Source organism: Ambystoma mexicanum, chromosome 1q (assembly GCF_040938575.1).
Source record: "Ambystoma mexicanum isolate Mex_15411 chromosome 1q, UKY_AmexF1_1, whole genome shotgun sequence".
In the NCBI taxonomy this organism is placed as follows: Eukaryota; Metazoa; Chordata; class Amphibia; order Caudata; family Ambystomatidae; genus Ambystoma; species Ambystoma mexicanum.
Genome location: NC_090922.1, coordinates 920,643,786 through 920,658,636, shown reverse-complemented (window position 1 = coordinate 920,658,636; position 14,851 = coordinate 920,643,786). Strand labels below are relative to the sequence as shown.

The window sequence follows — 14,851 nt, the reverse complement described above, 5'->3', positions numbered from 1 at the left end:
CAGCACTCCACATAACCACCCAGTGCCTGCAGAGAAAAAGGATCAGAAAGTCCCTATATGGAACACTGTCCTACATAAAGAATTGCAATGCCGCTCTTCCTGGATGCCTTAAGAAAACTCAATTCTCTTACATGAAGAGTGCATCCAAAATTGACAGGGAGTGTATGACAACCTCTATAAAATGGAAGGGGCTGTCCCCCAACACCAATTGATTCTACTCAAAAGGTAATTTTAGAATGGGTTTTGCCCATTGGTGGTGCTATGATAGGGCAAACTTGAGGATTGTTTATATTGTTTTACAAAAAATGAATGTGGTTCCATCTATCCTCATGGACTCAGAGATAGAATGGCTACACCTTGCATAAGTCTCATTATGACATCTGATGATTCCTTTCTTTTACAACCATTCCTATGTGCGACAGTAACATATTTCATATCACAGAATATGTGTACATTCTTCCCCTCTCCATGAACACTCCCCATCAGGAAATATACAGAAAGTGATATATCAAGGCTCAGAATTTACTGAAAATCTGGTCTTTCATTTAAAATTTGACTTGAACTGAACTCCTACCTAGATGGACAATGAGCACTGTCAAAATAAGAGTTTAGTCACTGGCATGGCGCCTGGCTGAATGACTCCATTTGCATTTGACATTTAAACCATTAAGTCCCAATGATGCATTTGCACGTGCAACTGGAAGTCTTTTGACCTAAGCTACTGAAGAAACACAATCATTGAATCAAGGCACTTGTCAAATTAAGTGGAATATTTAAATACTTTTTTCTATAGTAAACCAAATGACTGGTAAATGATAAACTCTTATTTTCATGGGGATATTAGTTTTCAAATACAAATAAAGCAAAACCCCATTTAAAGATGTTATATGGAATTACCTATCAATTCCCTTTTTTTCTCCTTAACTTTCAAACCATTTGTTATCAAGTTATCTCATTCTTGGAATCAGGCCCAGCTTCCTTATAAAATGTAAACAAAATAGATGAACCACTCATTGACTGCGCCACACAAGATCCAATGGTTTCAAAATGGTTTATCTTTGAAAAGTGGTTCAAACAGAACACAAATTAAATTGATTTGTTAAGCCCATTGATTGTTAACACCTGTTTCAGTCTCTCAAGGGCCTTTATCAAAACAAAAGATCTGGGCAATTAGATCATATCCATATTTAATTCAAAATGTTACCATCACACCAATGCATAATAATAATCACAACATGAAGGTAAAAATAAGTGAAATAAATTGGGATAAATTAGGATAACGTAAAGTATGTAGAGGAGAAAGAGATGAGATGAGGATTGGTATTCACCATTCAATACAAGACAAACAATATACACATAACAATCAAAGAGAAAAAAGAGAAACAAAAATATATACAAATTAATTAGGGTAACCACTGGATACTCTTTCATTCCATTAATACACATTATTAAATCCAATATAATCCACAGTAATCTGAGTTAAAGATTTTGCATAATAATCCAGTTCGTACCAAACAATTGCATCTTAGTTAAACTGCAATAAATCTAAATATGCATAGGTTTTATGCATCTAAAAGATTGTGACCCATGAACAAGCATTTCTCATGATAATGCACTTATGGCAAAATCCTAGTTTAACCCCTATCCTAAACATTGTCCATTAAATATACACAAATGCCTGCTTACCGTATTGGTTTCAAAACGAAGGTCACGGGATAATCCCTGAAATGACAAAACACATTTGTCTAGAGACTGTACTTTTTTGTTGTTAGTTATCCGTGTGTTCCAATTCAAAATGCACATAAATTAATGTTGCAGTACCCCGCAACCTAAGATTCTTAAACATTCCCAAGCTCCTATGCATGTTTATAATTCTGTTGTGCTGGTCCTTCACCAATAGCATACATCATGAAGCCTGCTTATTACTGACAGCGCTTCGCATCACAGTTGTTAAACTTGAACGTGTCCGAATACGTATATCTTTGAACGGGGTTGCAGACATTAAATAACGTCCCCTCGCCCCTCTTACCTTTCAAGACTGCAAACATCTTTTCTCGCGTCAGCACTGCTAGTGAAGCGCTGCCGCACGAGTCATGCTTTGTATACTTTGTTTCCCTAGCAACTCCACTTGTCCCTTCCCATGGGTCGCCATATTGGAATGGAGTCCATAATGTTTGTGGGGATTAGAATCAAGGCTAATAATTAAGTTTTACTCCAAATAACGTAACTTCAAGTATCCCACTTGAACTGAAAATAGTAGTTTGCACGGGATTTTAATTTGGTCTCCAATCATTATGTGGTTGCAAACATAGTATATCTTGTTCATTAACATCCGCTGTGGTCCGCGCTTGGTCAAAATTACCTTATTGAAATCTAATGAGTTATAATTAGTAGTTAATATCCATGTAAATAACCCACTTGGATTAAAGGTAGTGTTTTGCACAGGATTTTAAATTTGACCTCCCATGGATAAGTTGCTCGAAGTATTGTGAAACGTGTTGATCCATCACCATTTACATTTATCTACTTGAGCATTATAGATGCAATGCCAGATGTAGCGTGTTCATAATAAAGAGCCATTTTACCTAGAGCATCTCTATCACACATGCATTATTACTTACCCATAATATCCCACCCTAAATAGAAGGGAAAAGAAAAAGATGGCCATTGTTTCACATTACCATTCACATTTCACATTACCTATTTACAGATGGCATTGAATCACCTATTGACACGCTTATGTTACGAGGAATTGCCCACAGACCCTAAAAATGACATTGTACTTCAGATGGAGGAACTAGTTACAAAATGGCATAGGAAAGGATTAATTTCTGATGAAGAAAGGAATGCATTGGCCAACAAATTTCCCATAATACCAACTTTGTATTTCCTTCCGAAGGTACATAAGACATTTGATAAAATCCCAGAAGGACGTCCAATACTTAGTGGTATTGGCTGGCTGACGGAGAGAATCTCTGAATACATAATGTCTTGCGACCACGGGTGCCCAAATTAAAGGCTTTCATTAAAGATACCAGAGACACAATTAAGATCATAAACAAAGTGGTCTGGAAAACATCATGCTTACTGGCTACCTGGGATGTGCGCTCTCTATTCACCATCATTGAGCATTCAGCAGCTATTAAGACCATAGACTACAAATTTAAAGATGACTCTGCCTCACATTACCAATATATACAGATGCTTAAGGAAATGCTGACATTTACATTGGACAATAATATTTTCATGTTCGACAATACATTCTACAGGCAAAGGAGAGGGATTGCTATGGGCACAAAATATGTTCCGTCCTTTGCGTACCTCTTTATGGGGATGTACAAAGAGAAACAAGTATACCTAGATGAAGCCTATAGAACAAATGTAATACTATGGATTCGATTTATTGACAATGTCCTACTGATCTTGGATGGAACGAGTGTGGAACTAAATGAATTCAAATACAGAATGAACCAAAATGATTTTGGAATAGAATTTTTGGGCCACGAGAGTGCAACTGAAATAAACATTTTGGACCTGACAATTTTTGTGGATGGTAAGAAACTGTCTACACGGCCATTCCGCAAGGAGGTTAACTCAACTTTACATGAGCACAGCTGTCACCATAGACCTGTGAAGTGGAATATCCCAACAGGGGAATTTATTAGAGCTAGACAAAATTGTAATCGCTGCAATGATTTTCTAGCAGAATGCGACTTACTACAGGAATGTTTTCAACAGAGGGGTTACTCAAAAGCATGCATTAGAGCGGCATGACACAAGGCAACAAAAATGTCATGGGAGCAAACTTTGTTGCCTAAATCAGAGTTAAACAACAAGGATCAGAATGAGATAAATTTCATCACAACCTTCAGTCAAGAGAATGTCAAATTCTCTTCAGTCAAGAGAATGTCCAGGTGATAGACAATGCATTTGATCATCAAATCCGTGCTTTAGCCAGTAGCGCTCTGATATTTTCACCACATATGCAATTAAGGATGCCATATCGTGAAGATTAATTTATTTTAGCTTCATGTTATTGTTGTTTGGTACATGCGCAACCATAAAATCACTCCTGACACAGGGGATCATTAGTAACAACAAACAGTGACATAACTCATTGAAAACACTGTGATTTATCTATGTCAAGAATACCATGGGGGTCATTAAGAGATGGGCGGTGGTCATGGTGCTTTTAGCACCATGGCTGCCTCCCATACCGTGACTGAGTCCAGTGTTGTTCAATGGGGACTTACCGGTGTAGTCCGACCCTGGCGGGACCGGTAAATCCCCATTGAACAAACCATTCCCCATTGGGCGCTAATAACGGGCTCACGACTTGCAAGCCCGTTATTAAGACCCTGGTCCCTTAGCGGGACCCGTAAGAGACGTGTGGTCAGACCACACGTTCCCTACGGTCCCCGCCAAGGGACCTTGGAATAGGGCGGTAAGGGATTACCGGCACCGGTCTCCTTACCGGTGCCGATAATCCCTTACCGCCCAGGTCGTAATGACCCCCCATATCTCTTATTGGGTCCAATATCTGGTATCATATGCCAGCAATCATAAATAGCAAAGTTGTTCCAATGTAAATGGACATATTATCTGGATTTTCACTGAAATAAGGGAGGGAAAGAAATTGATTAAACCCTCTAATATGGCACATTTAAAGAAATACTGCTCTGAGGCTCCCACAACGTATCTATCCTGGAATTTGTTGTTTAATGAGCGATATTACTTGACTAAACTATGTTTTAATTTTTTACAATTCTGTGGTAAGGATATGGCAAAACCATGCACCTGAGAAACTTTTTGTCCACTTTTGTTCCCATGAACTAGAGTCACAGATGCATGTAATATTATGCGGCCTGGCTTTTTAGACTTTACATAGGACATTTTAATATCTATTTTGATAGAAAGACGTTTTGGAATGTATGGACCTCCTTTCATTCACAGATATATTCACAGAGATAACATGATTACATAGGCACTCAATACATATTTAAGCAAGGATCTGAGTGTGAGAAAAAAATATTAAACGTGCTGCGAACATTGATCATGAAAATATTCGCAGTGGTCTGATTTATCCATTATCCATAATGCATGTTGACTGAGTGCTAGGGTCTGAATTTGCCTACCCTGTGTGCTCTATTTATTTTGAACTTGTCGTTGAATGTCAATTTCAAAATGAGGATAAATAGGTCTTGCATGCACCCCTGCACCACTGCATCGCATTATTTTCTCCTCTCTGACTTCTCCCTTAATTTATTCTGCAGTCATTGCATGGGTTTCTGAGCCCCTCCTAACATGCAGGTTCACATTTGTAATCTCAACGAGACCCCTTCCATTTTGGTCTATTCTGTCCTTGGAAATGCCCTTTTCATTCTAGTTGTTTGCTTTTGAAAGATCATCACTTAAGGTTTTGACCTCCTCCTTAATGGTAATTTTTTTATGTCCCCCCATCTCCGGATTAAGGAGAGTGACAATTGGCTAGTGAGGGCTTCACAGTGACTTTTGTTGTCTGCTTTTGTTGCCTTATTCAGGACTAGGATTAGTGGGATAAGAATCTCGGAAGATGTGGGCATTGCAGCAAGCAGTGTTTAAATATGTGGGGTTTCTATCCTCCTTCTTTGTTTGGTCTTCATGCATTACATCTGTGCGAGACAAGTGCAGGGTACACATAGAGTGGCCCCATAGTTTTCATTCAGCAGTCATTGGACCTCATTACACGGATGGCGGAGAACCATGGCGCTATTAGCGCCATGGTTCATGCTGGTAAAATACCGGCACCGCCTTGGCAGAAAGGGGAATTACCGCCCCATTCCAAGGTTGGCGGGGCGGTAATTCCCCCTTCCACCATTGCCCTTCCCCATTCCCATTTTCGCCCCATAGGGCTCAATGGGAATGGGGAAGGCGCTAATTACGGTACCGCAAATTGCGGTACCGTAATTAGCTCCCTGGGTCCCTTTGCGGGTTGGTTTTTAACGCCTGCAAAAAGCAGGCGTTAAATACCCCAACCCGCAAAGGGACCTTGTAGTAAGGCGGTAAGGTATTAAATCCTTACCGCCATCCGTGTAATGAGGCCCATTGAGTTTCTCCAAAATAAGTTCCTTACTTTATGCAATCGTAAATAGTTTATATCAACCACAATTTCAGAAAGGAGCAGTAACAGGCCCTCACTTCATAACATTAGAGCAATCCATGTAGAAAACTGAAATGGTCTCAGAGTGATTGAAGCCTCCCAATTTCTCCCTGGATCACCTTCTATTCATCCCCTGCTTTTATATCCATGTACTAATCAACATGATTGTACTGGGATGTTCCAGGCAGCACAGTGGGAGTCCTAAAAGTCATAAGGCTGAGGCCACTTGCCTCAATCAGGCCGCTGTTGAGCATGTCTTCCAAAGATTTTCCACCCACATCTGCTCCATGCATCTGCTGTGATTCAATGTCCTTTTCACATGTGCCTAGGTAGCATGGAGTCCCAAACATATGGCTGTTTTACTAGCAGGAAAACAGACTTTGGTGCCAACTTGATAGCTCTGGAATGTATGCTGCATCTGATCCTCTGAGCTTGGACGTTGTTGCCCGCTCCCTGCCACTTAAGCTGTGAGCGAAGTATTGTATTTGCCTAGCAACCAACGTGTTAGCTCATATGAGTTCAGGCACTTTCTTTTTGGGCCATGGCACTTCTACCGTCCTCTGGTGTCATAATATCTTCTTGTGAGTAGCCTGCTAGAGTCAGTGTTAAACTGATAAATGGTGATTTTGGATCCACCAGAGGACCCCAGTGGATTCCATCCATGGATTGGGTAGGACACATTTTGACTTGGTGTCTGTGTACAGGAACCAAGGTTTGGTCCCTGAGTTCAGAGGATCGCATCCTCTCAGCCCTCGATGTTAGCCAAGCCCTGGCATCTGATTTTTTAAACAAATTATCAGTCTTTTTTGATGGTATATTAGCTGATCAGATCATGTATAGCAGATTTCTCAGTCCTCCATACCAGCATTTCATCCCACAAAAAAGAGCATAGATAAAATGAGGTGATCACAGTTTTGCATTTCTACTCTATCCCCTAAAATATATTATTATTGTTATCATTATTAGAGTAGTTATTGATCACTGACCTAGCTTCAGGACACAAGAAGTGCTTTACAAGGCATGGGGGAAGTACACAGCGAGGGAAGCAGAGATACAAAGAAGGAAGTAGATAAAAACAGGGGAACATTATATTTCAACTATTTAGATGACCTACTAGAGAAATCCATGTGCTGTCTGTCTGCTGTCTGTCTGTCAAACATAATGTATAATACATGAATGATAGGAATGTGACAGCTGCTACAAGTGCGTAACTAGAACACTCTTTTCACCTACAGTGAGTATGTATAATCACACTTAATACACAATCTGATGCAGGCAATATGTATATCTCTGAAAAAGAATATTAACTGCTTTAATAAAAATGAAAGATTGAATCAGATAGTTTAAAATAGGTCAGATGCAGGTCGGAGGATGCAGACCTGGTCAGATAGCTTGATGTGCGCAGTATTTGTTCCAGAGGTCTATCCTGTCTATTTACTCTTAGACTCACTGAAGGTCCTTGCCCCACAGCCCTTACCTGTGATAATAGTGTCAAACTGTAAACGTGATGCTAATTAGGCCAAAGCTTGCCAAAGGTGATACAGAAGATGAGGGTCTCTCTGCCATGAGGCGGTCTGCTGCTGTTACCAGCCCTTTCATGTACAATAAAGGCCTGAATAAGGCCTGTTTCTGCCCCCTTTAAGTGTGACTCCTCTAGCAAGAAAAGAGCCCTGCCCTTGTTCAGTGTCCAGTGTGGAACAGGAAGTGGGAGAAGGAAGAAACCTTGGTATTGCTGTGTGCTCGAGCTTGGGTTCCCAGTAAGGGGACTGAAGCAGACAGAGGGAAGTCGATGGCTACTCCAACTTGATCTCTGTGACATTGTGAGCAGAACGTAAGAGGAGCTTATCTGCTTTCATTCTAGTAAACCACATCGTGCCTGTGCTCCATGTCAGTCCTGTTGAGCCACTTGCACTCTGGTCACCTGTGGGAAAGGTTCACCTATGTACTGTAAAGTCACAGCAGTCGACATTGCTTGCCCACCTCACCGATTCCCTTCGTGCTGTGTTGGAGAGGCATACAAAAAAAGAAAAAGAGCCCCACATACAGTGACGTCGTTTCACCAAAATGCCTGTGTTCGCAGAAGTGACATCACCCGACCCTTGATCTCTGATGACATCACAGGAAGTGATGTAATTTGACCCCACCCCAAGTGATATGATGGGAAGTGATGGCACACAAACGTTCACCCCTTAAAACAGGAAGTGGCATCACATAGCATTTTTTCAGTACATTTCATACACAAATGGATCACTATACGTAGTGCTAACATCAGTATGTATAGGCCCTGTTGTACCAAATAACTGTGAATGTAAGCAGACGTCCGAGGCCAAATGATGCCATGACATGGAAAGAAAATGCATGTGGCTGTTGCATAAAATGAAACAAGTTGTGTCAACAAATTCAACACTTAGAAACTGATCCAGAACCAAACAAATCTACAGTCATCCCCTGTCGGGTTATGCAAAAAAACAAAGAACTCGATTGTAGCAGGTTATATATATTTACAAGTGTTAGAAGTTTTCTGAAGACTTTTCATTTCTTAGACAACACTCACATATTGAGTGTGGCAAGAAACGTAGAGATAGTGGCCCTCATTTGTTTCCTCCTCTTTGGCTCCAGGCAACATGAAGACTAAGCCAACCACAAGCCCACAATCCTCAGTAGCAGTTGCGTGTGGTCCATGGTGGCTGCATGACATGTGCTGTATTCCCTGTGAAGGGTCAGACATGAGAGGCTGACGCATGGTGGTAGGGTTCTCAACATCAGACATCTTTATTAAAAGAAAAGGGTTGGAAAAAGGCCTCTCTTCCCCTATCCTAAAGAAAGTTTCCCTACCTAGGAAACTATAACAAAAGCTCAGTCTGTGTCTTGTCATCAAAATTAAGTAAACTGTCCTTGTGTCCAAAACATATCTGACCCTCACACCAGAAATGAAACAAATATAAAGTGTAAGGAAAATTGTCTCTGATCTAGGTCTAGCCAAAACATTTCTAATGTAAAGCAAATAGATAAATCCAACTAAAAATATTTTCTTCCAAGAAGACTTCCTCTGATCCAGTTTCTTTCAGGAAGGATGGTGAAAGGGTCTTTTCCAAACAGTGTTCTCTTGAAGATGTTAGGAATGTCTTTTCCACATAACAACTTCTCAAGGCTGGTAAAATTGTTTCTTTTATACAACAGACACTTCAAGGATGGCAAAAAGTGTCTCTTCCACAACATCTTTTAAGGATGACAAAAGTGTGTCTTTTATATAACAGCTTCACAAGGTGGCAAAATGTCTCTTTTATACCATAAATACTTCAATGACTACTTCTTTAGATCCCCTGGTAGACTCTCCTACTAGGTATCTATACACAATGTATTTTCCTTCCACATAATGTACAGGCATTACCTGGTGTACTCCCCTGTCAGGAATCCCCCTCTCGGTTTTTCAGATACCCTAGTATACTCTCCTACCAATTATCTCTTTCCCAAAGCCTCACTGCCTAATGAACTTTGCATACCAGGACATCTTTTTAATGTTCTCTCAATCTTTCAGTGTAGCACAGTTCTACTCCTGCACTGTCTATACTCTACTGGCTTTAGATACTGCTTGTTCCAATTTTCCCCATATTGACATTTCCTATATGGAGACTTGTTCAAGTTATATCTTCTAACTTCTTCACCAATGTTGATTTGCTTATGGCAATACCTGTTGCAACTTTCCCCATATTGGCATTTCAGATATGGTGACTTGTACACATTGCTGCTTTCAACTTCTTCATTAACATTCATCTGCTTGTGATAACCTTTGCTCCAACGTTCCCCATCTTCACTTTTCATGTATGAGGATGTGTGCAAATTCTGTCTTTCTGATTTACTTGGTCGGTATTCAAAATGAACTTTCAATTGTTTCTTTGACTGTCGGTACACCCCGTGGTTCCCACTATCCCTGGGCCAACTCACCGGTGTTTTCTGGCCCATGGCACACTCCTGCGGTGAAGTCCTCATTCGGGAATTACGTCTCATGCTTTGTAGACATTTTGTTAGCTTCCACGCAAACTCTGCGTTCAATTGCCAGAGAAACTGCTGTTTTCCGGCATGACCACTCTCTGGACAGCATCTCTGCTGCTGCTATTTCTGGAGTGGCTCTTCCATGGTGTCTCCTATGCCTCCCTGGGTCTCTCTGCACTCCAGTAAGGAAGGCTGACAAGCAGCAGCTTGAAAGGCTCTGCTTTCTGCTGCACCTTCCGTTCCCGTGCATCTGCCTTCACTCGCGAGTCTTGTCTCCGCCATAACAACTAGCCTCCGTGTTGGACATGAGGTTTCTTTAATCCTTGCTAACTACTTCTTCCTCATGTTTGTCTCAGTACTTGAGGTGTTGTGGTAGTTGTTGTTCATAGGATTGTTGTCAAGAACAAAAACATCAGAGTATTAAGATGTTAAATGTGAATTATGTGTATTCGAGGTATGAATGGTATTTTGCTCAGAATGTTTATTATGAGGGTGTTTTAAGGTTTTATATTTGGAGCGATTTGTATAGTGAATGTAGGAATTATAGGGTATTCTTCATTTGGAAGGGGACAATACTGAGTCTCTCCTGATGGGGTCAACACATCTCCCTGCTAGCCATCTCCTCCCATGTGATCCTCCCTCATAATACCACCCGAAGGTTAGGACCAGGTAGCAGCTTCCTTTCCCTGGCCACATGGAAGGATATCTTAGGCTGGGGCTCAGTGATAACTCCACAGGATTCATCACATCCCATATAAGAACATACTCATGTTTGCTTTAATGCCAGTAAGGATACTATAAGAAGACATGTCCAAGTTGGCTCCTCCTGTATGCCAGTAGCTCCACATAATATACTCCTTTTGGCTTTGCCATTAGAAATGCAATGCCATAAAATGTACTGTCCAAACAAAGAATGGAATCTTTGCTCACTCCCCAACGTTTTTGTTTTTAATTTGTTCATTATTTATTTGTTTATATAGCACCAAAGCCCGCAGGGATCAGGGCGCAGTCAACATAAACACGCAAAGGATCACTAGTGCCAGACAGGACAAAAGTTCTTTGAACAGCCAGGCCTTCTGTTGCTTCCTAAACGCTAAGTAGCATTTCTCTAGGTGCAACATCAGCGTGGCCTGTGTACTACTATATGAGTTAGTCAAGATGGAAAGCGACCCCTTAGGTGGGCAAAACCTGGTGATAGCAATTAGGCACGCCTGTGGTGAGCAGAGCACCAGCTGCGGAGAACTACATAACGTCTGGGTCACATGTCCATATAAAAAAAGACACTCTCACCTGTCCCTCAGTTTCGAATTGATGAAAAGTCATAACATAACGATACATATAACTCCAAACATGGGAAAACAACTTCACTGGGGCAAGACACACAGATCAAGAAGAAATCCAAACCGGGACTACATGTTTAAGAAAAGACATTGAAGCAATGAGGTTCAGCCTCGGTGTCACTAATCAAGATAAATAAAGAAGACCTATACAGAATAAAGAAAGAGGACCTATCTTTTACTTGAAAAGATGCCACAACTGTTAGGCATCACATTCAAATGTCCCACTATTGGGACTGTATTACGCTGCCGGCCGGGATCAGATGCCCGACCTGCCCCACCACGGCAAAGTTCTCAAACTGCCCACTGGTGTGACCTTTTCACCCTCCCAAACAGTGTCAGTGGGCGGGCCATATTGCAGACCAGAGTCAGCTTCTCACACTGCTCAATAATGCCACTGACAATCAGCCCCCACAGTGCACGGGGAGTATTGGTCCTCATCTCACTGTTAGAATAAAAGGTACTCTCCGTTTATCCATGTAAGCATACACGTGTATGAGCAATGGGATGTGAAAGGGTCACAGCTGATATTTGCACCAATCAACAGCGTCCACCCAAAGCTTCCCAACCTTTTCAGCTGTGAGAGGTCAGGCTTTTCCTGCAGGGATTGGATTTACGAGTTCGACAAAGTTTAGAGAGTGGGGCTTTGAAATCAGCAGTTGGCGTTGGTGGAAAGAAATGTGCCTAGGGTCGGGGGAGTTGGAATTGAGTTGGACCATAAACTGTGCTCCTCTCCCAGCAACAGGGAAAGCAGCTGTTCGGAAAGCAAAACTCATGTGCCAGCTTCGCCTTTTAGGCCCCACATCCCTCTGGCCTGGCCAGCATCGGCGCAAAGGAGAAACTGCAGTTTTTTACTATTCCGCTTGCAACCCTGCTTGCACCTAGTGAGGACCACCAGGGTGCTGTTGGTGCCCATGGCTTATCCCATCCACTGACCACTATTGTCCAAAAATTGCAATAAGCCACTATAGACAGAGAGCGGACCGGAGGGTGCCGGGGGCTGTCCAATAGAACAATTGGACTTGCCACTTGTGAAATCAATGTAGAAAGCAGTGGTGAGGCCTCATCTGTGGACATGTGTCTGCACGTCCAGTCCAGCAGGGACAGATCTGCAGTATTTGGTGTTCAGAAGGGTGCAGTGTGTCATGTGGGGGTGCGCGGAGGGAAACAGGGAATTGTGTCCATTTAAGGGAGGGGAACATCCATGTGTCTAGCCAGTTCTTGGGACCCACGTATGGCGGGGGCATGGTGTCTAGTTCTGGGACAGGCACATCGGTGGTATTCTGTATAGGGGCCTCATCTCTGAGTACTGTGTCCAGTTTTGGGCAGACATGCCCACATCAGTGTGACCAATTTTGGAGGCCTCATCACATCTGCAGTATTGTGGCCAGTTCTGGGGAATTGTGTCAGTTGTGGAGGCCTCATCCAGTTCATTGTCTCCAGTTCCTTTGCATCATATGGTGTGTTGTGCCAATTGTGGCGGCCAATTCTGAAGTATTCACTTGGTTTTTGGAGGCCATACCCACAGTATTGTGACCAGTTCCGGAGGCCTCATCTTGGATATTGTGTCCATTAATGGAGCCCTCATAGACTTTGGTCTCCGCTTTCGAAGGTCACGCCTGCACAGCCAGTTCTGAAGACCCTTCTGGACTATTGTGCCCAATTCTTGAAGACGCATCGCGTGTAAGAATCCCAGGTATGAAGACCACATCTGTGCTGTTGTGCCTAGCTCCGAGGCACACATGGAGTACTCTGGCCATTTCTGGAAGTCCCAAATGAGTATTCTATTAAGCTCTGGAGACCCCAATTCAGGGGTGGACTTGGAACCAAAAGAGGCCTTGGAAATAATGTTCAAAGTGGCCCCACATTGCGCATTTTCAGAAAGCCTAAGCCTTTTCCTATGGGATAAAATAGTTTACCACACTAAAGAGGCCCACGGCGCAGAGGCCTACCGGGACATCTACAGAGTTCCCTATAGGCCAGTCCACCCCTGCCCCAATTGCTGTAGAATTTCCAGTTTGGAGGACTGCAAGTGTAGTACTGTGTCTAGTCAGTGTAGAGCCAGCAGGAGTGTTCAGTTCCTTCCAGTTCTGTGGGGTACAGTCATACGATTGTGCCTAGCACTGCAAAATGGCAGACATGCGACACCAGGTGCTACATTAGAAAAGGTGAATTCTCAAATGCCTAAAAACGCTTCCCTGCAGCTACAGCCCTAATGGTAAAATCACGTGCACGGATCAAACCGGTCTGGACAGGGCATGTGGAGCTATGATAGCGAAAGCAAAGGCAGAGCTGGAGACTTGGATAATGGCCCAGAGATTCCATCGCGATGCCTTATTAATTCAGCCCAAGTCTTGTTTTTGTTTGTTAAAAGGTTTAAGCGCCAAACAAACCTTAGACTTAAAATACGAGAGTATATCGTTCTCCATTAACAAGATATCGCGTTAAAAATAAAAGATAAGGGACATGCACATATACAACTTACCATATAAGTCACCTTTCTCATATAAAGCATAGGCTCCAGAGCTACTGCAGGCAGGCATTTGCAGAGAGTCACAATGTCCAGGTTACACCTTGCAACTATGTGGAAATCCGATAAAAATAGTGCAAAGTCCTTCCCCCGTTTACCCCCCCCCCCTGGCCCCTCCAGTCCTCCTTCCCCAGGGCCGACCCGCGCTCCCTTCTCTCCTCCAGCTTCCCTGAGCTCTTCATTAGTGCCTGCTCCTGACTTCCCCGGTGAGAAGGATTCAAACACATAATTTGTGACTGATGCTTCAAATGTTCTGGGTCTAGAGACCTGTTAATTGGTCCATGAAGATGTCTGTGTGTGATTGGCTAATTGCATCTGGCACTGTTCCTGAATTTAACTCTTGCTGCGCTGACAGCTTCGACTCAGTGTCTTTGAAAGACTATCACATTGATTCACAGAAGCCTTTTATAATGGCACAGTCCCATAGGAAAAGGTTCTGTGAACCAGGCACGATCTGTTTACCCAGCTTTTAGGTTGTGCAAGGTTTTCAGAGGATCACGACTAAAGAGACATTACACCTGACATTACACCCGATGTTCAAAATCCGTTGAAATGTATGTATATACACTAAACGCTATGGATGTTCTGTATTAACAGATTACTTAAATGGAAACGTTCTTGTTGCTTTATAGCATTGTATAATACTGTTGGGTTGCAGAGGGCCTGTTTACAAGAGCCACCAATGTTTACACCACAAATGACGTGGCTTGTCCAGTATCACAAAGCTAGAACAAACTAGAAATGAAATGTAAAGTCAATTTATGTGTTTACTTAATTTTGAGACTGTGGAATGCAGCTGTATCTTGCACAGTGCCTAGTGTGTATTGGATTATCAGACACACAGATGCACAA

At 42.3% G+C, this 14,851-nt stretch overlaps 1 long non-coding RNA gene across 1 annotated transcript; it reads right to left on the bottom strand.

Moving 5' to 3' along the window:
• Positions 1 to 1,054: 1,054 nt before the first annotated feature.
• On the bottom strand, positions 1,055 to 14,080 carry LOC138521949 (uncharacterized). The gene is made up of 3 exons (XR_011283185.1): positions 13,955 to 14,080; positions 1,687 to 1,722; positions 1,055 to 1,162 (listed from the first exon to the last, which is right to left on the bottom strand). It is a non-coding gene; the product is annotated as an uncharacterized lncRNA (long non-coding RNA).
• Between the last annotated feature and the right edge of the window lie 771 nt (positions 14,081 to 14,851).